This window comes from Bombina bombina, chromosome 6 (genome assembly GCF_027579735.1).
Source record: "Bombina bombina isolate aBomBom1 chromosome 6, aBomBom1.pri, whole genome shotgun sequence".
Taxonomy (NCBI): Eukaryota; Metazoa; Chordata; class Amphibia; order Anura; family Bombinatoridae; genus Bombina; species Bombina bombina.
The window spans coordinates 545,412,632-545,438,053 of record NC_069504.1 but is presented as its reverse complement, the minus strand read 5'-3'; the positions used below and the strand labels follow the sequence as shown (position 1 = coordinate 545,438,053).

General features: G+C 36.8%; 1 protein-coding gene across 2 annotated transcripts in view; it reads left to right on the top strand.

The window, feature by feature from the left end:
* The first annotated feature begins 4,564 nt into the window (after nucleotides 1–4,564).
* The window catches only part of LOC128663247 (tropomodulin-2), a 343,309-nt gene continuing 322,451 nt past the window's right edge, over nucleotides 4,565–25,422 (top strand). Inside the window, exons 1-2 of one of the 2 annotated variants that reach the window (XM_053717474.1) lie at nucleotides 4,616–4,630; nucleotides 18,662–18,724. The gene's annotated coding sequence lies outside the window, so the exon portion shown is untranslated. Of the gene's footprint in view, nucleotides 4,631–18,661; nucleotides 18,725–25,422 lie in introns of both variants that reach the window. The other variant, XM_053717475.1, reaches the window with a different exon arrangement.

The following is a 25,422-nucleotide window of genomic DNA, read 5'->3' as shown; positions in this document are numbered from 1 at the left end:
ATAAAGCAATATTTTTTAGAATAAATCTTTAAAACTGATACTTTTGGATATTGAGGTCATAAACCATTTGAAATGAACATGGGCAATTATGACCTTTAGTTGAATGTTAACAGATTATTGTTCCTTTTATCAGTAATGATAATGGCTGGGCTGGACTACAGTGCCTCTTTACCCAGCTATTAAAGGAACAGTATACACTCATTTTCATATAACTGCATGTAATAGACACTACTATAAAGAATAAGATGCACATATACTGATATAAAAATCCAGTATAAAACTGTTTAAAAACTTACTTAGAAGCTCTCAGTTTAGCTCTGTTGAAAAGGTAGCTGGAAAGCCCACTGCAAGTGGGAAATAAGACACTCCCCCCTCCCCCTTCTTTTGCATATGAAAAGACCCTTTACACAAACAGGAGCAAGCTGGAGTAGGTAGCTGACTATATTCTCATAAAACTTTGGGGCTTGGTTAGGAGTCTGAAAATCAGAGCAATGTTATTTAAAAATAAGCAAAACTATACATTTTAAAACAACAAAAAACTTTATAGGCTATATAAATAGATCATCTACAACACATTTATGCAAAGAAAAAATGAGTGTATAATGTCCCTTTAAATGGACTTCTTGCCTTGCATTTGTGGTTTACTTCTCTGTGGCATTTTATCATATATCCCAGGGGAATGTCTTACAACTGTGATAGGCATAGTTGGGGATGATTCTCTAAAGTTTACCAGAGTGGAGAGAAATTGGCATGCCAACCTTTACATGGGCATACTCACTCAGTTCTTTAAAAAAAGGTGCTGAAACCCAGGCGTCCCAACTTGTGGTTAGCTGCCTCCTATAGAAAGTAATGAAGCTCTCATGAATGGAGAATTTTGCAGGGGAGACTATTACATTGTATAGCTTTGGTGTAATTTACCTTGCAATCAGAGAACTTCAGACTATGTGTGCATTTAAAGAGATGTTAAACATTAAAATAATCAGGGATAGGCAAGGTGTCCGTACACAGACACTGGTGTCCGTGACTGGCCTTTGCAGTGTCCGCCGCATGTTTTACGGTTGGGAGGAACTCGGGATGAGTAGAATCCTTCTTTACACATGTGGCACCGTGTTTTGCAGGTTTGGGGCAGCGCCTGTGTGAGGACGCCACTCAGTAGTGGGAAAGTGACACTGAGTGAGATGAGAAAGGGATGATTCAAGAAGCAAGCTGACATTTCTTTATATACAAAGGTAAAGCATAAAAATGCAGTGCACCTACCTGAGATCTAGTGCTGATTATAAGGAAGCCATTCATAGTGGTAATTTTAGCTTGCGTCCTGCTTTTGCATATCTCTAGTTTACCCCTGTTGTTATAAATGTATTACAATTTTAATTTCTTCAGTTGAAGACAATAGCTATTCTGATATCCCAGACTGTCATGATATATAAATACTCAATACAATTTTGTAATTTTGGCTATGTATATTTTAATTTAAAATGCATAATATTTATATTATTGGTTTTTTTTTATTTCTCTCTGAAAGATTGATTAGATTTTTAACTATTAATAATAATAATGAAATGTAAGAAACTTGTGGGGTTTCACAAACTAACAGGTCACAGAGGCCAGCATTCTATGACACTTTTACAGTTTTGTTACTGTTTTCTTTATGCCCTAAAGCCAACAAAATGGTGATATTTTCTTTTTTAACCTTTCTTGCACCACACACAATATAATGTATGATCCAGTTAGATTGATGGAAATTTTGTTTCCATTAAAGGGACACTAAACCCAATTTTTTTTCCTCATGATTCAGATAGAGCATGCAATTTTAAGCAACTTTCTAATTTATTCCTATTATCAATTTCTCTTGGTATCTTTATTTGAAAAAGCAGGAATGTAAGCTTAGTAGCCGACCCATTTTTTTATTGAGCACCTGGGTAGAGCTTGCTGATTGGTAGCTAAATGTAGACCTTGGTGTCCTTCACTAAGGTCTGTACTTTGGAAAATATCCGCCGCAGCTTTGGTCCATGCCTATCCCTGAAAATAATGATATTGTGCACTGCAAATTGTTGCCAGTAAAAGAGGGGACAGTGTCTCTTTCACACTGAAACCAAAATAGTATATATATATATATATATATATATATATATATAATATATATATATATATAAATATACTGAATTATTGGGGAGTAGGATAATATGTATTATACATTTTATACATGGGTGCAGACCCTGTTACACATAAATTCACTATAACAATAGAGAGAAACACGAAGAGGACACAGTAGTGTCCACTCCAAAGAAAGACAGGGATTTCAGCACTCCAAAAAAGTAACTATTTATAGGAAATATAGACAAAGTCTCTAAATAATTAGGTATATTGGGATCGGTGCTCCCCACCCCAGCGCAAACTGGTCGGCGGCCGGGTCCCCTAAATCAAACCACACATATATAATTAATTAATACATTTTTATTGTAAGTGCAAATAAATATAAAGTTTTTCAAAATATAAAATACACATAGAAAAAGCTGGCCAGCTCACAATAGTTGTTTGCGATGCAAAAATATTAACCTTTATTATAGGTAATACAAGGTTATTTAGCAACACCCCAACCAGTGGGTAGCCCTGTGATTTACACAGGAATCTGCTACCATGGATAGAGAAGGGGATCCATGCAAAATAACTAAAGAACAACAGGATAGTATTGGCAACACCTCTCTCAGAGGATAACCCAAACTAGTTGGAAATATGCTATCATGAGAAAATTACCTGAGGATCTATGCCTAATACTTCTAAGTATAGATAGAGAGTACATGTGAAATGTCAATGACATGTAAAACTTATTTTACACATTCGGATTAATAAACAACACCCCTACCAGAGGGTAGCACCAATATAATAAAAAAGGTTCCAGCTACCATAGTAAAACATATGGGGATCTATGTTTATAAAATACTACTAGCGTAATCACAAGTATGAACCATTAGCATAATTAGTATCAAGCAGGCAAAAGATGGACATTTTAAAGAGTTACTTATATTTCATTGCAACATATGTTAAAACTGTTGCAAACAGGATTCACTCTGTAACTTTGTTTCCCAAAGGATGTGTTCCATTTAGACAAATAGACTCGACAGTCCAAGGATACTTATCAAGTGACTCCTGGGTAGTGAATTCTTTCTCTGTTATGTCCTCATACCGTAACCTGGTCCGGGTACAGAGCTTGCTTCTTATATCGGTTCCAAAGCTGTATTTACAACCTGCATGGTTCCAAAGCTGTGTTTGCAATTTGCATCGAGCAAACAAATTGAGGCCTGATTCCCAGCTGTACAAAAGTGACGTTCCACGCCAACGGCTGTTTCACCCCCCACGTGACTCAAACGTCATTGGGGCTTCGTCGCCCTGAGTGATTTCTGGTTTGCTGTCATATTCCTGTTTAAAAGGATCGCTGTGTCAAAACAGTATTTTTGAAGCAAAAAAAACTGAGAATTTGCATATCTTACCCACAATTCTCTTGTGCATTGGAAACATTGCATATTAAGAATTTCTGGGGGAAAGCAAGCGGGGATACTTGCCCAGATGTACTAATTTCCTATGCAAATATTTACATTGATTTAATTTTGAGACATGGAGGATTTTAATTTCAGTTTTTTATCTCCCCCCATAATTTTAATGAATTTATATATATATATATATATATATATATATATAGAGAGAGAGAGAGAGAGAGAGAGAGATAGATAGTATATATATATATATATATATATATATATATACATATATATATATATATATATATATATAGTATATATATATATATATATATATATATATATATATATATATATATATATATAAATAAATATATATATATATATATATATATATATATATATATATATATATATATATATATATATATATATATATATATATAAATAAATATATACAATACCTTTAATGAACAAAATCTGTAATATAAATAGAATTTGACTGAGTGAAAGGTAAAATATTTCTTTTTAGCAACAATGGTTCTCTTAAAATAACCATTAAGCATATAATAAAATAATCAAAAATATAATTTATACAAATAACTTGCTCTCACACTGCCTTTCATGTTGAACTACATTTCCCATGAAGCAACACTAAAATACCAAAAAATATCACATGCGCATTACAAAGTTTAACGTCGCTAAATCCATTTTTCTTTATGGAAACGCAATTTCTTACTAAGTATTATAAACATGTTTCCATATCACAAATGCATTTGTATAAAGTCTCACTTTCGAAGTGAAGTAAATGTCTTATTAAAACCCTGATTGTTTTTTTTTTTTTTTTTTTTTTACTATGGTAGGCATTTTAATATGCTTGTTTGCTTGTTATTGCTAGTTGGTTCCTTTGTTGTCACAATACTATAATGTTTACACCTTCTTTCCATTCTTCCGTTCATTCAACATAATTTTAAGGAAACTGATTGCCATTAATCAAGATGGCATTGGCAATACTACGTTACAAATATGCATGATAGATGGCACTTGTTATGTGTTGGCTCCAACAATGTCGCCACCTAGAGGAGTAAGTGAGATAGATCGGTACCTTGATTTGTATCACAAAAGGAGGAGATCAGAAGAAGGATCTCAGCAGGGTAAGTGGAACGATGCTTTCGCTATATGTTATATCGGTGAGTCATATGCATTTGTTTCTAACTGCCAGTAATCAGTGTAGTATTTTTTTATAATCATGTTTACGATTAAGCCACCTGTTTATGCAGTAGATGCGATCTAGCTGACCATGGTGCTGGTGTTGCACCAAAACTGATGGTAGTAATAATATTGTAGTATAATAGTGCATCTCACAACGTGCATAAGCCGCATTTAATAGGTGCAATGGAAAATCATACATCCTGACACAGCTTCTGATGCAGCTAGCGGATTTAGAAGGGATATTATTCTGGGTAAATGGATTGCAATGTCAGAACTGGGTGTGTTGCATCCAGTGCATATCTTATCAATGCGATAAGAAATTCATCATATGCATTATTTTTTTATTAGCTGTATTTAAAATAATATTATAATTTAGTCTAATTACATTATATTGATCCAAAATATCCATTTATCAATCATTTTAAATAAGTAATTATGAGCCCTGCCTTAGTTGTACATCAGTTTAGTACCAACGGGCCAGTGATTGTAGTAAAAAGCATGTGTAATACATTGGTGTTTAACATATTATGACTAACATATATACCTGTGTAATACGTTGGAACACTGAAAATTGGCATTAATGAACAATGTAATTGTAAGAACTCTATGGTAACTGAAACTAGGTGCATTATTTAACTCTTTGTGGTTGAACTATAAATCTAGTAGGAAGCTGAGTGTTCTTGGATGATGCCCATTCTCATTTCAATATGCAGAATTGCTTGTTGCTGAATACTTGGTGCATTAGCACTTCCTTACTCTTACTCAGTGTTTTGCAAGTTAAAGGGATACTAACCCCTCATTTTTTCTTTGCAGATAGAGCATGCAATTTTAAGCCACTTTCTAATTTACTCCTATTATCATTTTTTCTTTGTTCTCATGTTATCTTGATTTGAAATAGCATTAATAAAAGGTTAGGAGCCGGCCCATTTTTTAGTTCAGCACCTTGGTAGAGCTGCTGATTGGTTTGCTACATTTAGCCACAAATCAGCAAGTGCTACCCATGTGCTGAACAAACAATGGTCTGGCTCTAAAGCTTACAGTACTGCTTTTTCAAATCAAGATAGCATGAGAACAAAGACAAATTGCTAATAGGAGTAAATTAGAAAGGTGTTTAAAATCTCATGCTCTATCTGAATCATGAAAGAAAAAAATTGGGTTTAGTATCCCTTTAAAGGATTTATGATGACGAAACTGATCACCATCTAACTGACTCTCGATTTTTATGAGTAATAACTATTGTTCATTTTATTTTCTATTTCCATTAATGTATTTAGGACCAAACAGTAGTCTAGTGCATCATTCTAAGGTATTACCCTAGGGGCTGTCATATCCAGTACCTATATTATCTGAAATAGCACTAATATTCTTGTGCTGAATCACCCTTGTGCAAACATTATTTTATCCCTTTTGGGTGAGAGGGGATTGAGAAACCACACATTAGTTGTGTGATCTACTAGTCAGCACTTAGACATCTACTGGTAGATCTTGATCTAGCTCATAGGCACACCTGTCATTGACTGATGCAAATCTAATAGAAGATGTCATGTAAACTTTGGAAAAGGCACAAACATATATATACACAAACACACACACACACACACACATATATATATATATATATATATATATATATATATATATATATATATATATATATATATATATATATATATATATATATATATATATATATATATATTAGCACTAATAATCATAATGGTGACTATTTTGTGATTGCTGTTTTGGCATCTTAAAGGACACTGTACCCAAAAAAATTATTTTGTGATTTAGATAGAGCATGCAATTTTAAGCAACTTTCTAAGTTACTCCTACTATCAAATTTTCTTCATTCTCTTGGTATCTTCATTTGAAAAGCAAGAATGTAAGTTTAGATGCCGGCCCATTTTTGATGAACAACCTGGGTTGTCCTTGCTGATTGTACAGCACCAATAAACATGTGCTCTCCAGGGTTCTGAAATAACAATTGGCTGGCTCCTTAGCTTAGATGCCTTCTTTTTTTAAATAAAGATAGCAAGAGAACGAAGAAAAATTGATAATAGGAGTAAATTAGAAAGTTGCTTAAAATTACATGCTCTATATGAATCAAGAAAGAAAAAAAAATTGGGTTTAGTGTCCCTTTATTAATCACACCTTATTTTCAGATCTATTACCCCTTACACTTTTTTTTAAGACTACTGTTCACGTAAAAAGGGGCATAGTTTGATAATAAATTAAAAAAGAAATAAATGTGAAAATATATGGGACATTTTGTTACAGTGCGCGCACACACACACACACATATATTATTATATATATATATATATATATATATATATATATATATATATATATATATATATATATATATATATATATATATATATATATATATCAGCAATTCACAAAGTAATATACTAAAAGCATTTAAAAGTTATTAATCATTTGAAGAAGAAAAAACTAATCCTGGTGAGTATCTTTAGCTTATTTCTATTTGGGTCATTTTTTGCATTTTTAAAAATATTGACTTTGGCCTGTCTAGGGAAAAAGCACCATTCTTACATATAAGTATGGTGAAACCCATTATACTTTTAATGTACCAAGGGTACATGTCATGTAAAATGCATATCTGATGCTTTTAAGGACTAATGCATTTGTATAGGTTTTCCTGTTTTAGGAAAATCAATATGTAGCTCGTTTTTACCATCCATACAGGAAATTCAATTTAATATAGCTGTTCCATTTAAGACTATGCAAATTTAAAGATAAATAATTTTTTATTTACATATTGTATTAGCAGCATTATATGTAAAGCATAATGAATGTTATATTGTCTATGGATAATCAAATACTTTATAATTTCATATAACTGTGTTATTATATATGTGAGAATGTGTATGTATCTGTTTATATTTCATTTTATGACAACTGAAAGCTTTCTAGTGTTTTTACTTGCTGTAATTACTTGTAACAACTTTGCAATATACGGTAATTATTTATTTTTGCCCACTTGTCCTGTAATTTAAGTTTGATATTCTGGATTTACTCTCTTTAAAACTGAAAGAGCACATGGGCGGCTTCTCAAACTTAAAGGGATAGTCTAATTAAAATTGCATGCACTATCTAAATCAGGAAAGTTTAATTTTGAACAACTTTCCAATTTACTTTTATCATCAATTTTGCTTTGTTCTTTTGGTATTCTTTGTTGAAAGCTAAATCTACGTAGGCTCATATGCTAATTTCTAAACCCTTGAAAGCTGCCTCGTAGTGCATTTTGACAGTTTTTCACAGCTAGACAGCGCTAGTTCATGTGTGCCATATAGATACTATTGTGCTCACTCCCGTGGAGTTATTTATGAGTCAGCACCGAATGGCTAAAATATAAGTCTGTCAAAAGAACTTAAATAAGGGAGCGGTCTGCAGAGGCGTAGATACAAGGTAATCACAGAAGTAAAAAGTGTATTAATATAACTGTGTTGGTTATGCAAAACTGAAGAATGGGTAATAAAGGGATATCTATCTTTTTAAACAAAAAACATTCTGGAGTAGACTGTCCCTTTAACCCCTTAAGGACCACAGCACTTTTCCATTTTCTGACCATTTGGGACCAAGGCTATTTTTACATTTCTGCTGTGTTTGTGTTTAGCTGTAATTTTCCTCTTACTCATTTACTGTACCCACACATATTATATACCGTTTTTCTCGCCATTAAATGGACTTTCTAAAGATACCATTATTTTCATCATATCTTATAATTTACTATAATTTTTTTTTATAAAATATGAGGAAAAATGGAAATGAAACACACCTTTTCTAACTTTGACCCCCAAAATCTGTTACACATCTACAACCACCAAAAAACACCCATGCTAAATAGTTTCTAAATTTTGTCTTGAGTTTAGAAATACCCAATGTTTACACGTTCTTTGCTTTCTTTCATGTAATTAGCAAGAGTCCATGAGCTAGTGACGTATGGGATATACATTCCTACCAGGAGGGGCAAAGTTTCCCAAACCTCAAAATGCCTATAAATACACCCCTCACCACACCCACAAATCAGTTTTACAAACTTTGCCTCCCATGGAGGTGGTGAAGTAAGTTTGTGCTAGATTCTACGTTGATATGCGCTTCGCAGCAGGCTGGAGCCCGGTTTTCCTCTCAGTGTGCAGTGAATGTCAGAGGGATGTGAAGAGAGTATTGCCTATTTGAATTCAATGATCTCCTTCTATGGGGTCTATTTCATAGGTTCTCTGTTATCGGTCGTAGAGATTCATCTCTTACCTCCCTTTTCAGATCGACGATATACTCTTATATATACCATTACCTCTGCTGATTCTCGTTTCAGTACTGGTTTGGCTTTGTACTACATGTAGATGAGTGTCCTGGGGTAAGTAAGTCTTATTTTCTGTGACACTCTAAGCTATGGTTGGGCACTTTTATATAAAGTTCTAAATATATGTATTCAAACATTTATTTGCCTTGATTCAGGATGTTCAACGTTCCTTATTTCAGACAGTCAGTTTCATATTTGGGATAATGCATATGAATAAATCAATTTTTTCTTACCTTAAAATTTGACTTTTTTCCTGTGGGCTGTTAGGCTCGCGGGGGCTGAAAATTTTATTGCGTCATTCTTGGCGCGGACTTTCTTGGCGCAAAAATTTTCTTGTCATTTCCGGCGTCATACGTGTCGCCGGAAGTTGCGTCATTTTTTTGACGTTTTTGCGCCAAAAAATGTCGGCGTTACCGGATGTGGCGCCATTTTTGGCGCCAAAAGCATTTAGGCGCCAAATAATGTGGGTGGCTTTTTTGGCGCTAAAAAATTCGAGCGTCATTGTTGTCTCCACAATATTTAAGTCTCATTATTTATTGCTTCTGGTTGCTAGAAGCTTGTTCATTGGCATTTTTTTTCCCATTCCTGAAACTGTCATTTAAGGAATTTGATCAATTTTGCTTTATATGTTGTTTTTTCTATTACATATTGCAAGATGTCTCAGATTGACCCTGAATCAGAAGCCACTTCTGGAAAAACGCTTAACTGAGTTTCAGTTCTACCAAAGCTAAGTTCATTTATTTTAAATGTTATAAATGTTTATCTTTAGCTATGGTTTGTAATAAGTTATTATGATATACTTTTACATGCAGAATCCATTAGTATTTATGCTTTATATATTTCCATTCTTACAAGAAATATTTAGAAGATTTATAAGAAATATTTTTCTGATTCTATTTTAAAGGCTTTGTCTGACTTCGTGCCTTCTAATAAAATTTTTAGGTCTTTTTCACTTCTTTTTTAATTATTGAAGTTTCAAATGACCAACAACATACTGATTTATCCTTCTCTGATGATGTTTTTTCTCTTTCAGAAATTTTCTTCATCAGATATTGACACTAACAAATCTACTTTTTTATTATTTTTCTATTATTAAAGTACATTTGTTCTTTGTTGAAAAGGTGTTGATTATTTTGGATATAAAGGTAACTAGTTCTTTAAGACTAGCTGACACTATTTCTGCCTATTTATTTCTTCTGTGTTTTCAGAGGTTTTCTTTCCAATTCCCCATACAAGGGAATGGAATAGGCTGAGAATTTTCTTTCATTCCTTCTTCAAAGGTTTTAAACTATATTCTTTGCCAGCAGTTAAATTCAATTTGGAGGGTTCTCCAATTTATTGGGGCTATCTCTACTTCTACTAATTATGCTATTGTTTCTATAGCAAAATAGTATTTATTTTCCTTTAGATAGTTGTATCTTATTTATGGAAAATTATTTAGTTTCAGGTACTTTTCTTGGTCCTGTGATTTATTTGCATATTGCAATTGCTTCATTTTTTCTGTTTACTTTAAGATCAAGTATCAGATTATGATTTATTTTAGCATTGTTTAAGGGACAACATTTACTAGACTAGGTGCTGTTGCATTTGTCTTGTTGTTTTGCATTTATTGATTATGCAAGTCCACTGTATTGACTGGTCCTTTAAACTGAACTATCATGCTAATAATTTCATTTGTGTCTTCATTTTATTGAATATTTTTTGCAAATGAGGGTTAATCTATGTCTTTAGCTTTTTTAGCTAGAAGAATTTTGTGATTTTTTAAAAAAAAACAAAAAAAAAACATATTTCTTTTGTTCTAAGATAATCAATTATTTGTTTTATAATTGGATTCAATTCTTAACTGTTACTCTGGGCTTCAAGATTGAGTTCTAAGACTAAAACTTTAAGCTTATACTAGTTTGGTTGTTCTTATTAAGGAACAAATTCCTGAGTTCTTTCTCAAGTAACATGTTTATAATTGGAGTTCGAAATCAGCTCCCTAATATTGCGATGTACGTGCCGTATTCCAGCTTGGCTGGTAAGGGGCAGGTTAAGACTTCTTTGAAATTTATTTGGTTCTATTTTGTCCAAATTTCTTTGATTTTATTCCAGTAAGGCTAACACTTTCTTTAACTGTGTTTCTGTCCTATATATTTTGGGTACTGTTGAAGCATGGCTGGGCACCCATGGGGTTCAAGCGCTGCTCAGACCTGGAATCTTCTGGGGTATTTCTTCCAGTTCCTTTTGAGGAACCGGGTTTTGGAGTTTTATTCAAACTATTTTGCCTTTTTATGGTCATGATAGCATTATTTGTTTTCATTAGATACAATAAATGCATATTTTCATTTTTCTGTTTTCATTCAGATTATTTTCTGAGGATGCGGAATCTCATATGATTCACTTGCTCTTCAGGACATAGTTAGAGGATCTTTTTTTTTTTTTTTCAAAAGCTCTTGATTCCTCACACAAGGGTCACCTTTTTTAGGTTTCCAGATAGTTTGTGTCACTGTCCTTGTCTCTATCAGACAAGGGATAATTTTATTGGGTTCCGTCTGTCGGTACCTTTAGTCTCTATTATTTCCTTCAGTTGCTATATATGCATAGAAGTTTTAGGTCTTATGGCCACAGCATTGGATTCAATTCCCTTTGCTCATTTTCACTAGAAAGAACCTTTCCAGTCTTTTATAAGTGTTGTTTCTCTTCAAGAACATGGTTGGAGGATCAATTTACCAAAAAGTTCGTTGATTCCTCAGACAAGGGTAACCTTTTTAGGTTTCCTGATAGATTCAGTGTCCTTGACTCTGTCTCTGACGGACAAGAGACGTCTGAAATTGGTTTCAGCTTGTCGAAACCTTCAGTCTCAATCTTTCCCTTCGGTAGCCTTATGCATGGAAATTCTAGGTCTTATGACTGCTGCATTGGACGCGATCCCCTTTGCTCGTTTTCACATGCGACCTCTTCAGCTCTGTATGCTGAACCAGTGGTGCAGGGATTATACAAAGATATCTCAATTAATATCTTTAAAACCGATTGTTCGACACTCTCTGACGTGGTGGACAGACCACCATCGTTTAGTTCAGGGGGCTTCTTTTGTTCTTCCAACCTAGACTGTGATCTCAACAGATGCAAGTCTGACAGGTTGGGGAGCTGTATGGGGGTTTCTGACAGCACAAAGGGTTTGGGATTCTCAGGAGGCGAGATTACCAATCAACATTTTGGAACTCCGTGCAATTTTCAGAGCTCTTCAGTCGTGGCCTCTTCTAAAGAGAGAGTCGTTCATTTGTTTCCAGACGGACAATGTCACAACCGTGGCATATGTCAATCATCAAGGAGGAACTCACAGTCCTCTGGCTATGAAAGAAGTCTCTCGAATACTTGTATGGGCGGAATCCAGCTCCTGTCTAATTTCTGCGGTTCATATCCCAGGTATAGACAATTGGGAAGCGGATTATCTCTGTCGCCAAACGCTACATCCGGGCGATTGGTCTCTTCACCCAGAGGTATTTCTTCAGATTGTTCAAATATGGGGACTTCCAGAAATAGATCTGATGGCTTCTCATCTAAACAAGAAGCTTCCCAGGTATCTGTCCAGATCCAGGTATCCTCAGGCGGAAGCAGTGGATGCATTGTCACTTCCTTGGAAGTATCATCCTGCTTATATCTTTCCGCCTCTAGTTCTTCTTCCAAGAGTGATTTCCAAGATTCTAAAGGAGCGTTCGTTTATTCTGCTGGTGGCTCCAGCATGGCCTCACATTTCTTGGTGTTCTTCTCATCTTTTTTCTTGGCATTCTTTTAGAATTCCTAGAATTTTACAGTTTCTTCAGGATGGTCTGGATAAAGGTTTGTCTGCAAGTTCCTTGAAAGGACAAATCTCTGCTCTTTCTGTTCTTTTTCACAGAAAGATTGCTAGTCTTCCTGATATTTATTGTTTTTTACAAGCTTTGGTTCGTATAAAACCTTTTATTAAGTCAATTTCTCCTCCTTGGAGTTTGAATTTGGTTCTAGGGGCTCTTCAAGCTCCTCCGTTTGAACCTATGCATTCGCTGGATATTAAATTACTTTCTTGGAAAGTTTTGTTTCTTTTGGCGGTTTTGCGAACTTCATTTAAATTTTTACCTAAGGTTGTGAATTCTAACAACATTAGTAGAGAAATTGTAGTTCCTTCATTGTGTCCTAATCCTAAGATCTCTGAGGAAAGATCGTTGCATTCTTTGGATGTAGTTAGAGCTTTGAAATATTATGTTGAAGCTACTAAGATTTCCGGAAAACTTCTAGTCTATTTGTTATCTTTTCTGGTTCAAGGAAGGTCAGAAGGCTTCTGCCATTTCTTTGGCATCGTGGTTAAAGTCTTTGGTTCATCATGTTTATGTTGAGTCAGGTAGAACTCCGCCTCAAAGGATTACAGCTCATTCAACTAGGTCAGTCTCTACTTCCTGGGCATTTAGGAATGAAGCTTCGGTTGATCAGATTTGCAAAGCAGCAACTTGGTCTTCTTTGCATACTTTTACTAAATTCTACCATTTTGATGTGTTTTCTTCCTCAGAAGCAGTCTTTGGTAGAAAAGTACTTCAGGCAGCTGTTTCAATTTGATTCTTCTGCTTATATTTTCAGCTTTTTTCATTATAAGATTTAAACTTTGTTTTGGGTGTGGATTATTTTTCAGCGGAATTGGCTTTCTTTATTTTATTCCTCCCTCTCTAGTGACTCTTGCGTGGAAGATCCACATCTTGGGTATTCATTATCCCATACGTCACTAGCTCATTACATGAAAGAAAACATAATTTATGTAAGAACTTACCTGATAAATTCATTTCTTTCATATTAGCAAGAGTCCATGAGGCCCACCCTTTTTTGTGGTGGTTATGATTTTTTTGTATAAAGCACAATTATTCCAATTCCTTATTTTTTATGCTTTCGCACTTTTTTCTTATCACCCCACTTCTTGGCTATTCGTTAAACTGATTTGTGGGTGTGGTGAGGGGTGTATTTATAGGCATTTTGAGGTTTGGGAAACTTTGCCCCTCCTGGTAGGAATGTATATCCCATACGTCACTAGCTCATGGACTCTTGCTAATATGAAAGAAATGAATTTATCAGGTAAGTTCTTACATAAATTATGTTTTTTTGCAAGTTATAGGGCAATAAATACAAGTAGCACTTTGCTATTTCCAAACCACTTTTTTTCCCCAAAATTAGCGCTAGTTACATTGGAACACTGATATCTGTCTGGAATCCCTGAATATCCTTTTAAATGTATATATTTTTTTAGAAGACAACCCAAAGTATTGATCTAAGCCCATTTTGGTATATTTCATGCCACCATTTCACCACCAAATGTGATCAAATAAAAAAATGGTTTCTTACTGAAATTATTTACAAACAGCTTGTGCAATTATGGCACAAATGGTTGTAAAGGCTTCTCTGGGATCCCCTTTGTTCAGAAATTCTCTCCCTACTCTCTCCCACTTTGTGTACAAAAATGTTTCATAGTGTAGCGATTCCCACCCGCTCCCGCCCCCATGCACCCACCCGCCCCCGCTCTTGATCGCTAAGGACATTTTTTTGTAGGACGTACCCTGTACGTCGTTGGACCTTAAGGGGTTAACCTTGTCACATATCCCTCCCTAATTTGTAGTTGGTATCTTATCATTTCTGCTGATGCCAAACAATGTAAATTGTGTTAACACAATGGCAATGACAAGCCCTGTCCTCTCCATATTCAAGTCCAAATAAGGAAAATGGTGGGTGGAGTGTGAAAAAACAATTGGGGTTAGTCTGTTCTTATAGTGTTCAGACTCTGCTATTATGTTAAGCTAATGGACAATTGCAGAAACATGTTATAATTAAAGGTGTTTACTGTCTATTTAAACCATGCCTTTAATTGTTTCCCTTGTAAGACATTTCTTTCATAAAGGTACACAAACGTGCAAAAAGAAAATGCTCTGTGATATAACATATGCTTGCTTGCATATAGTATCACCCTGCAAAAAGGTTTAACAAACTCCAGAGCAGTCGCGCACTACTGGGAGCTAGCTAAACATCTGGAGAACCAATGGCAAGAGGCATATGTGTATAACCACCAATCACAAGCTAGCTCCCAGTAGTACATTACTGCTCCTGAGGCTACATAGATATGCTTTTCAACAAATGATATCAAGAGAATGCAGTACATTTGATAATAGTAGTACACTTAAAACGCTCATAACATTGAAAGCACTATCTGAACCATGAATGTTTAATTTTGGCTTCTGTGTCCCTTTAAAATATAGTTTTTGTTATTCTGGTTACAAGAAATTAGAGGGAAGTTGAACACTACTAGATATGTGGTTGATATGGGAACATGAAAGCGCACAGTAAGGGGTAATACTGCTGTTGTTCAAGCTAGTGGATTAATAATGCCTTTGATCTTTTTTAAAATTACATCTCATTATAATAATAGAGAAAATAATGACTTCTTATTGTATCTGGAAAGATCTCTGATGTCATGTCTTAGACATGAAGCACTTAATGAACGTATCAAATTAAACAGGATTTTATTCTGGCATCACTACAGCCGAGCCCCTTTCTTAATACGAATCTCTGGTAAAAGGACGAGGCAGGAGTTTTATTATGTATACAACATTCTTGAAGTTACTATTTCATTAGCCATCAGTTATTGTAAAAAAGTAAAATGCTTTTGATAATACAACACTGATTGTCCTTATATAGTCGGCAAATAATGCTGCCTTTTGCATTAGATTTGGACAGATCCTTCCCTCAGCTATCAATCTTTCACCATTTCCTCTTCTATTATATATCAGTTTATTTCTTTAACCCACCTGTTTTGTCCGGTTTCCTAACCTTCTTGTTTGACCATTTTTTACGCTGCCCATCTTTTCTTGAACTACAGATTTCTTATCTTACGTATCTTGTCCTTCCTGTTGCTATATCATTCTGCTGTTCTATCTGTTCCATTCTTCTTGTTGTTTTTGTCACCCTGTTTCTTTATCTCATCAGTTTTGGCCTGACTCTCTCATTGTACTGTCCTGTTTTTATCCACCTTGTATGGTCCGGACTGTTTCTCTGTCTCTTCATTCATACTACTTCTTTTTCTATTGTCATTGACTTATCGGCCTGTTTATCTATTCCATTGTCTTGCTTATTTGTGTCATTTTGTCCTTTTTGTCTTACAGAGATAGTAAACACCTTGTAATTTGAAGTCTTTCAATAGATAAACATATCAGCAGTCTTAATTATATTATAAAGGATTAACACTTTGTTTTTTGCAAGTTTTCAATGGTCAAACTCCACCTCCACACAGCACTTTCATTATTTGGAGGAAAGAATCTGGACTTGTGTATGGAGATGACATGGCCTCACTGATATTGGTCTCGATTACAAGTAGAGCTGTAATTTGCGTTCCTGCTTGTGCTTTAACTGCGAAATGTGTGAATTATTATTTCAGATGTTTTAAAATTTAGTAAACAATGTAGTATTGCAGCGAGTGAATTGGTAGACACATTTTCAGCAGTAATAGTAAGGTTCTTATGCCACTTTATAGATCATTAGTTAGGCCTCATCTTGAGTATTGTGTGCAGTTCTGGAGGCCATATCTGCAGAAGGATATAAACAAACTTGAATATGTGCCTAGGAGGGCTACCAAAATGGTACATGGTCTAAAAAATAAAATGGACCAGGAGTGGCTCAATTACGTAAATATGTAAAGCTTAGAGGAGAGAAGGGAAAGAGATGATATGATAGCAACTTTCAAGTATATTACAGGGCTTAGTAAAGCTGAGGCTGTAAGTATTTTACATAAAAGCAAACTTCACGGACAAGGGGTCATGATCTCAAGCTGAAAGATAGTAGATTCAGGAGTAATTTGAGGAAGCACTTCTTTACAGAAAGGGCAATTGAATCATGGAATAAACTTCCACAAGTGGTGGTAATGACAAACACTGTGGGGGACTTTAAGAATGCCTGAGACAAGCATAAGACTATCCTACGAAAATGTATACTTTTATGAAATATATGGCAGACTTGCTGGGCCTATGGCTCTTATCTGCCGTCAAAATCCAATGTTTCTATGTTTCTATATATATTAAAGCCCTTTGCCTGCCTTTTTCTAACACCTGAGACCTCATATCTTTGAACCCTTTAAAACTTTGTTATGCAATCTGTTTTAATAATTTTTATCAGATAGTATTATTTTGAGTGTAACTGTACTGTTTTGTCTCACGTAACAGTTATTGGTAACTGTCAGTTAAAGGAACTGAACAAAGGAATGATACTATAGAAGCACTCAAATAAGACCCTTGAATTAATTGGAGTAGGAAAAAAGTCACACAGATTAAAACAGAAATCTTTATTAGAATGTTTGAAAACAATGGGTGTGTTAAAACTAAAATGTTGGCAGAAAATCAAGTTACAATACTGGTTAAATTAAAGAAACCCTAGGTGAGTAGTAGAATTAACCCTTATTGGCTCTAAATAGCGTTGTATATAAGCTATGTACCCACAGAGGGTGAAATCATGAAATGGATTAGGGAAACCCAATTTGTAATAAATATTACTGAGTTAAACCCGTTATCCTAAAACAAAGATTAATTCTTGTATTTGCGTGGGAATATATACCTAAACAATTGAATTGAAATATTCTAAATTTCGAGTTAGCTGCTTAATCGTCGTATAATACCCAAATAGTACAAGTTAGAATATTACACTTGTGAACATATCAAATTGTGTCGCATTTTACTGCTATCTGCTTAAATCCTAGCCGTTATTGGTGCGGTTTGTTCACTGCTAATTAGAGATCAAAACTTCCATATATAATATGGCAAATTAGCATTGATCACTGTATTTAAAGAAAGGTATGTTACAAAACGTATATTATGATAACTTTGTTTACAAAATTAGTACACTATGTATCGCACACTCGATATTGGGAGTGTAATAGTATTGTATCAACGGTGGTACTGATAATATGTAATTTAGCATTTAACTTGTGGTACATGAATTTCAGCGCCATTTGTTCAAATGGTTAGTGTACACTGTGCCACAATTTTATTATTAGGAGTATAAACTAAATATTGACTTGACAATTGTGATGCTAATAATATACCCCTCTAAATGAACTACTAGTAATTGTGAACGTCCTTGGTTAACCGCAGTATAGTAGTGCTGTTCAAGTGGTTAGTATACTGTGTACTACACATTAGAGATTCAGAAGTGATAGCTGAATGTTAATATAGCAACTACGGTGCTGATGTTATATCAATTTAGCTGTACTAATGGTGATTTAAGATCGCATCCGGTTAGAGCAGAAAACTAGAATACACAAATTAAATTAATACCCAACAGGTTCCATAGCATTATAAGTTGATGGTTATAAGCCATAAAGGATTTATCATAAGCGATTGTACGTCTATACCGATTCCTGTGTCTCTGCTTAATGCTACGAGTCACATTGGTAAATACTCGGTATGCTAAATGCGGTTAAGTTATCCGCTATTATCTCAGTACATTGGCTCTACTAGTACCCTAGTGCTTAATATTCTAATATATTTTAACTGCCAGCAAGTATAATTTTAAAAAATCAATAGACCATATAGAGTCATGTGTGTTGGTTTCATTTACTGTTTCATCATTTCTCATATATATTTTTTTCTTTTTTTATTTCCAGCAAGTGGTGCCATCATTTCAAACTTACTCTCACGTAACAGTTAACCAGAGCTCTGAAGTTGCGGTAATCATTCTAGAATAAATCTTGATTGCGCTCATGCGTTCACATTTACTTTCAACTTGTAATATGCATGCTCCTTCCGATGCACAAAAACAGCTGCAATAAACCTAATAAAACTCACGCGAAACAGTTAGCAAGCCACTCATAATCTGGCCCATTGTGTTAAAATCTTCATTGTTTGAATTTTGGCAGAAAAGATAAGATACCATACTGCAAAGTATGAAGCGATATGTGGCAAGATTAGGTTTGTGAAACCTGTCATGTGCTTTTTCAGTTGTCACAACTGGAAAATCCACAATTTTTATACTTAATCTACTGTAAAACGGTGCAAAATAATTTATCAAAGTATATTGCAAAATGTTTTACTATGTACAATAATTAATTAAAGATTTTTATTACAATCTCGCAATGTTTACCATCCCTTTAACTTGTTTCTATTATGTTTGTTTCGGGTCTGGTAGCTTTACATTTCTCTTGTAAAGTGTATCCAGTCCACGGATCATCCATTACTTGTGGGATATTCTCATTCCCAACAGGAAGTTGCAAGAGGACACCCACAGCAGAGCTGTCTATATAGCTCCTCCCCTCACTACCATATCCAGTCATTCTCTTGCAACTCTCAACAAGCATGGAGGTAGTAAGAGATAAGTGGTGAAATGTAGCTGTTATTTTGCTTCAATCAAGAGTTTATTATTTTTAAATAGTACCGGAGTTGTGCTATTTTGTTCCAGGCAGGAAAAAAGAAGAATCTGCCTGGGATTTCTATGATCTTAGCAGGTTGTAACTAAGATCCATTGCTGTTCTCACACATGTCTGAAGAGAGAGATAACTTCAGCGGGGGAATGGCTTGCAGGTTATCCTGCTATGAGGTATGTGCAGTTAATATTTTTCTAGAAGATGAAATGAAGGCTAGAAAATGCTGCTGATACCAAATTTATGTAAGGTAAGCCTGAATACAGTGATTTAATAGCGACTGGTATCATGCTTACTTTCTGAGGTAAAACTCTTTTATATTTACAATATAAAACGCTTGCTGGCATGTTTAAACGTTGTTATATATACTTTGGTGATAAAACTTTATTGGGGCCTAGTTTTTTTCCACATGGCTGGCTTAAATTTGCCTAGAAACAGTTCCCTGAGGCTTTCCACTGTGTTACTATGAGTGGGAGGGGCCTAGTTTAGTGCTTTTTTGTGCATTAACTATTACAGACTGAGACATCCAGGAGTTCCCTGAATGCTACGGGACATCTCTAAAGGGCTTTTAGGCTTCCAAAATCGTTTGTTGGGGGAGGTAAGCCCACAGCAAGGCTGTGGCAGTTTGGTGTGACTGTTAAAAAACGTCTATATTGTTTTTTGATCCGGGTTTTGAACTAAGGGGTTAATCATCCATTTGCAAGTGGGTGCAATGCTCTGTTAGCTTATTATAGACACTGTAAAAATTTCGTTTGATTTACTGCCTTTTTTCACTGTTTTTCAAATTCTGACAAAATTTGTTTCTCTTAAAGGCACAGTACCGTTTTTTATATTTGCTTGTTAACTTGATTTAAAGTGTTTTCCAAGCTTGCTAGTCTCATTGCTAGTCTGTATAAACATGTCTGACATAGAGGAAACTCCTTGTTCATTATGTTTAAAAGCCATGGTGGAACCCCCTCTTAGAATGTTTACCAAATGTATTGATTTCACTTTAAGCAATAAAGATCATATTCTGTCTTTAAAAAATGTATCACCAGAGGAATCTGTCGAGGGGGAAGTTATGCCGACTAACTCTCCCCACGTGTCAGATCCTTTGACTCCTGCTCAAGGGACTCACGCTCAAATGGCGCCAAGTACATCCAGGGCGCCCATAGCGTTTACTTTACAAGACATGGCGGCAGTCATGGATAATACACTGTCAGCGGTATTAGCCAGACTACCTGTATTTAGAGGAAAGCGAGATAGCTCTGGAGTTAGACGAAATACAGAGCATACTGACGCTTTAAGAACTATGTCTGATACTGCCTCACAATATGCAGAAGCTAAGAAGGAGAGCTTCTTTCTGTGGGTGATATTTCTGACTCAGGGAAGATGCAACCTGATTCTGATATTTCTACATTTAAATTTAAGCTTGAACACCTCCGCGTGTTACTCAGGGAGGTTTTAGCTGCTCTGAATGACTGTGATACAATTGCAGTGCCAGAGAAATTGTGTAGACTGGATAAATACTATGCAGTGCCGGAGTGTACTGATGTTTTTCCAATACCTAAAAGGTTTACAGAAATTATTACTAAGGAATGGGATAGACCAGGTGTGCCGTTCTCTCCCCCTCCTGTTTTTAGAAAAATGTTTCCAATAGACGCCACCACACGGGACTTATGGCAGACAGTTCCTAAGGTGGAGGGAGCAGTTTCTACTCTAGCAAAGCGTACTACTATCCCTGTCGAGGAGAGTTGTGCTTTCTTAGATCCAATGGATAAAAAGTTAGAGGGTTACCTTAAGAAAATGTTTATTCAACAAGGTTTAATCCTACAGCCTCTTGCATGCATTGCGCCTGTCACTGCTGCTGCGGCGTTCTGGTTTGAGTCTCTGGAAGAGGCTTTACAGGTAGCGACTCCATTGGATGAAATACTTGACAAGCTTAGAGCACTTAAGCTAGTCAATTCTTTTGTTTCTGATGCCATTGTTCATTTGACTAAACTAACGGCTAAGAATTCTGGTTTTTCTATACAGGCGCGCAGAGCGCTATGGCTTAAATCATGGTCAGCTGACGTTACTTCAAAATCGAAGCTGCTTAACATTCCCTTCAAGAGGCAGACCCTATTCGGGCCTGGTTTGAAGGAGATTATTGCTGATATCACTGGAGGAAAGGGTCATGCCCTTCCTCAGGATAGGTCCAAACCAAGGGCCAAACAGTCTAATTTTCGTTCCTTTCGAAACTTCAAGGCAAGTGCGGCATCTTCCTCTAATGCAAAACAAGAGGGAACTTTTGCTCAGTCCAAGATGGTCTGGAGACCTAACCAGACCTGGAACAAGGGTAAGCAGGCCAAAAAACCTGCTGCTGCCTCTAAGACAGCATGAAGCAATGGCCCCCTATCCGGTAACGGATCTAGTAGGGGGCAGACTTTCGCTCTTCGCCCAGGCGTGGGCAAGAGATGTCCAGGATCCCTGGGCGTTGGAAATTATATCTCAGGGATATCTTCTGGACTTCAAGGCTTCCCCCCCAAAAGCGAGATTTCACCTTTCACAATTATCTGCAAACCAGATAAAGAGAGAGGCATTCTTACACTGTTTACAAGACCTCCTAGTTATGGGAGTGATCTATCCAGTCCCAAAGGAGGAACAGGGACAGGGATTTTACTCAAATCTGTTTGTGGTTCCCAAAAAAGAGGGAACCTTCAGACCAATTTTGGATCTAAAGATCTTAAACAAATTCCTCAGAGTTCCATCATTCAAGATGGAAACTATTCGTACCATCCTACCTATGATCCAGGAGGGTCAATACATGGCGGTCCTAAGGCCACGGGGCATAGCAGTGGCCCCTTATTTAGACGACATCCTGATTCAGGCGTCAAACTTCCAAATTGACAAGTCTCATACGGACATAGTGTTGGCATTTCTGAGGTCGCATGTGTGGAAGGTGAACGAGAAAAAGAGTTCTCTATCCCCCCTCACAAGAGTTTCCTTCCTAGGGACTCTGATAAATTCTGTAGAAATGAAAATTTACCTGACGGAGTCCAGGTTATCAAAACTTCTAAATTCCTGCCATGTTCTTTATTCCATTCCTCGCCCTTTGGTGGCTCTGTGCATGGAAGTAATAGGCTTAATGGTAGCGGCAATGGACATAGTGCCGTTTGCACGCCTACATCTCAGACCGCTGCAACTATGCATGCTCAGTCAGTGGATGGGGATTACACAGATTTGTCCCCTTTACTGAATCTGGACCAAAAGACCAGGGATTCTCTTCTCTGGTGGCTATCTCGGGTCCATCTGTCCAAAGGTATGACCTTTCGCAGGCCAGATTGGACAATTGTAACGACAGATGCCAGCCTTCTAGGTTGGGGTGCAGTCTGGAACTCCCTGAAGGCTCAGGGATCGTGGACTCAGGAGGAGTCACTCCTTCCAATAAACATTCTGGAACTAAGAGCGATATTCAATGCTCTTCAGGCTTGGCCTCATCTAGCGACGATGAGGTTCATCAGATTTCAGTCGGACAACATCACGACTGTGGCTTACATCAACCATCAAGGGGGAACAAGGAGTTCCCTAGCGATGTTAGAAGTCTCAAAGATAATTCGCTGGGCAGAGATTCACTCTTGCCACCTATCAGCTATCTATATCCCAGGTGTAGAGAACTGGGAGGCGGATTTTCTAAGTCGTCAGACTTTTCATCTGGGGGAGTGGGAACTCCATCCGGAGGTGTTTGCACAATTGGTTCTTCGTTGGGGCGAACCAGAACTGGATCTCATGGCGTCTCGCCAGAATGCCACGCTTCCTTGTTACGGATCCAGGTCCAGGGACCCCAAGGCAACGCTGATAGATGCTCTAGCAGCACCTTGGTCCTTCAACCTGGCTTATGTGTTTCCACCGTTTCCTCTGCTCCCTCGTCTGATTGCCAAAGTCAAGCAGGAGAGAGCATCGGTGATCTTGATAGCGCCTGCGTGGCCACGCAGGACTTGGTATGCAGATCTGGTGGACATGTCATCCTTTCCACCATGGACTCTGCCGCTGAGACAGGACCTTCTACTTCAAGGTCCTTTCAACCATCCAAATCTAATTTCTCTGAGGCTGACTGCCTGGAGATTGAACGCTTGATTTTATCAAAGCGTGGTTTCTCCGAGTCAGTCATTGATACCTTGATTCAGGCACGGAAGCCTGTCACCAGGAAAATCTATCATAAAATATGGCGTAAATATCTTTATTGGTGTGAATCTAAGGGCTACTCGTGGAGTAAGGTCAGGATTCCCAGGATATTATCTTTTCTCCAAGAAGGATTGGAGAAAGGATTGTCAGCTAGTTCCTTAAAGGGACAGATTTCTGCGCTATCTATTCTTTTGCACAAGCGTCTGGCGGATGCCCCAGACGTTCAGGCATTTTGTCAGGCTTTAGTTAGAATCAAGCCTGTGTTTAAACCTGTTGCTCCACCTTGGAGCTTAAATTTGGTTCTTAAAGTTCTTCAGGGGGTTCCGTTTGAACCTCTTCTTTCCATAGATATCAAACTTTTATCTTGGAATTATTTTTTTTGGTAGCTATTTCGTAGAGTTTCCGAGTTATCTGCCTTACAATGTGATTCTCCTTATCTGATCTTCCATGCAGATAAGGTAGTTCTGTGTACCAAACCTGGGTTTTTACCTAAGGTGGTATCTAATAAGAATATCAATCAAGAGATTGTTGTTCCGTCTTTGTGTCCTAATCCTTCTTCAAAGAAGGAGCGTCTATTATACAATCTGGACGTGGTTCGTGCTTTAAAGTTTTACTTACAAGCTACTAAAGATTTTCGTCAAACATTTGCTTTGTTTGTTGTCTACTTTGGACAGAGGAGAGGTCAAAAGGCTTCGGCAACCTCTCTTTCTTTTGGCTAAGAAGCATAATCCGCTTAGCCTATGAGACTGCTGGCCAGCAGCCTCCAGAAAGGATTACAGCTCATTCTACTAGAGCTGTGGCTTCCACATGGGCCTTTAAAAATGAGGCTTCTGTTAAACAGATTTGCAAGGCGGCGACGGAACTAGTAGGGGGCAGACTTTCACTCTTTGCCCAGGCGTGGGCAAGAGATGTCCAGGATCCCTGGGCGTTGGAAATTATATCCCAGGGATATTTTCTGGACTTCAAGGCTTCCCCCCAAAAGGGAGATTTCACCTTTCACAATTATCTGCAAACCAGATAAAGAGAGAGGCATTCTTACACTGTGTACAAGACCTCCTACTTATGGGAGTGATCCATCCAGTTCCAAAGGAGGAACAGGGACAGGGATTTTACTCAAATCTGTTTGTAGTTCCCAAAAAAGAGGGAACCTTCAGACCAATTTTGGATCTAAAGATCTTAAACAAATTCCTCAGAGTTCCATCATTCAAGATGGAGACTATTCGTACCATCCTACCTATGATCCAGGAGGGTCAATACATGACTACAGTGGATTTAAAGGATGCTTATCTTCACATTCCGATACACAAAGATCATCATCGGTTTCTCAGGTTTGCCTTCCTAGACAGGCATTACCAGTTTTTAGCTCTTCCCTTTGGGTTAGCTACAGCCCCAATAATTTTTACGAAGGTTCTGGGGTCGCTTCTGGCGGTCCTAAGGCCGCGGGGCATAGCAGTGGCCCCTTATTTAGACGACATCCTGATTCAGGCGTCAAATTTCCAAATTGCCAAGTCTCATACGGACATAGTGTTGGCATTTCTGAGGTCGCATGGGTGGAAGGTGAACGAGGAAAAGAGTTCTCTATTCCCCCTCACAAGAGTTTCCTTCCTAGGGACTCTGATAGATTCTGTAGAAATGAAAATTTACCTGACGGAGTCCAGGTTATCAAAACTTCTAAATTCCTGCCGTGTTCTTTATTCCATTCCTCGCCCTTCGGTGGCTCAGTGCATGGAAGTAATCGGCTTAATGGTAGCGGCAATGGACATAGTGCCGTTTGCACGCCTACATCTCAGACCGCTGCAACTCTGCATGCTCAGTCAGTGGAATGGGGATTACACAGATTTGTCCCCTCTACTAAATCTGGATCA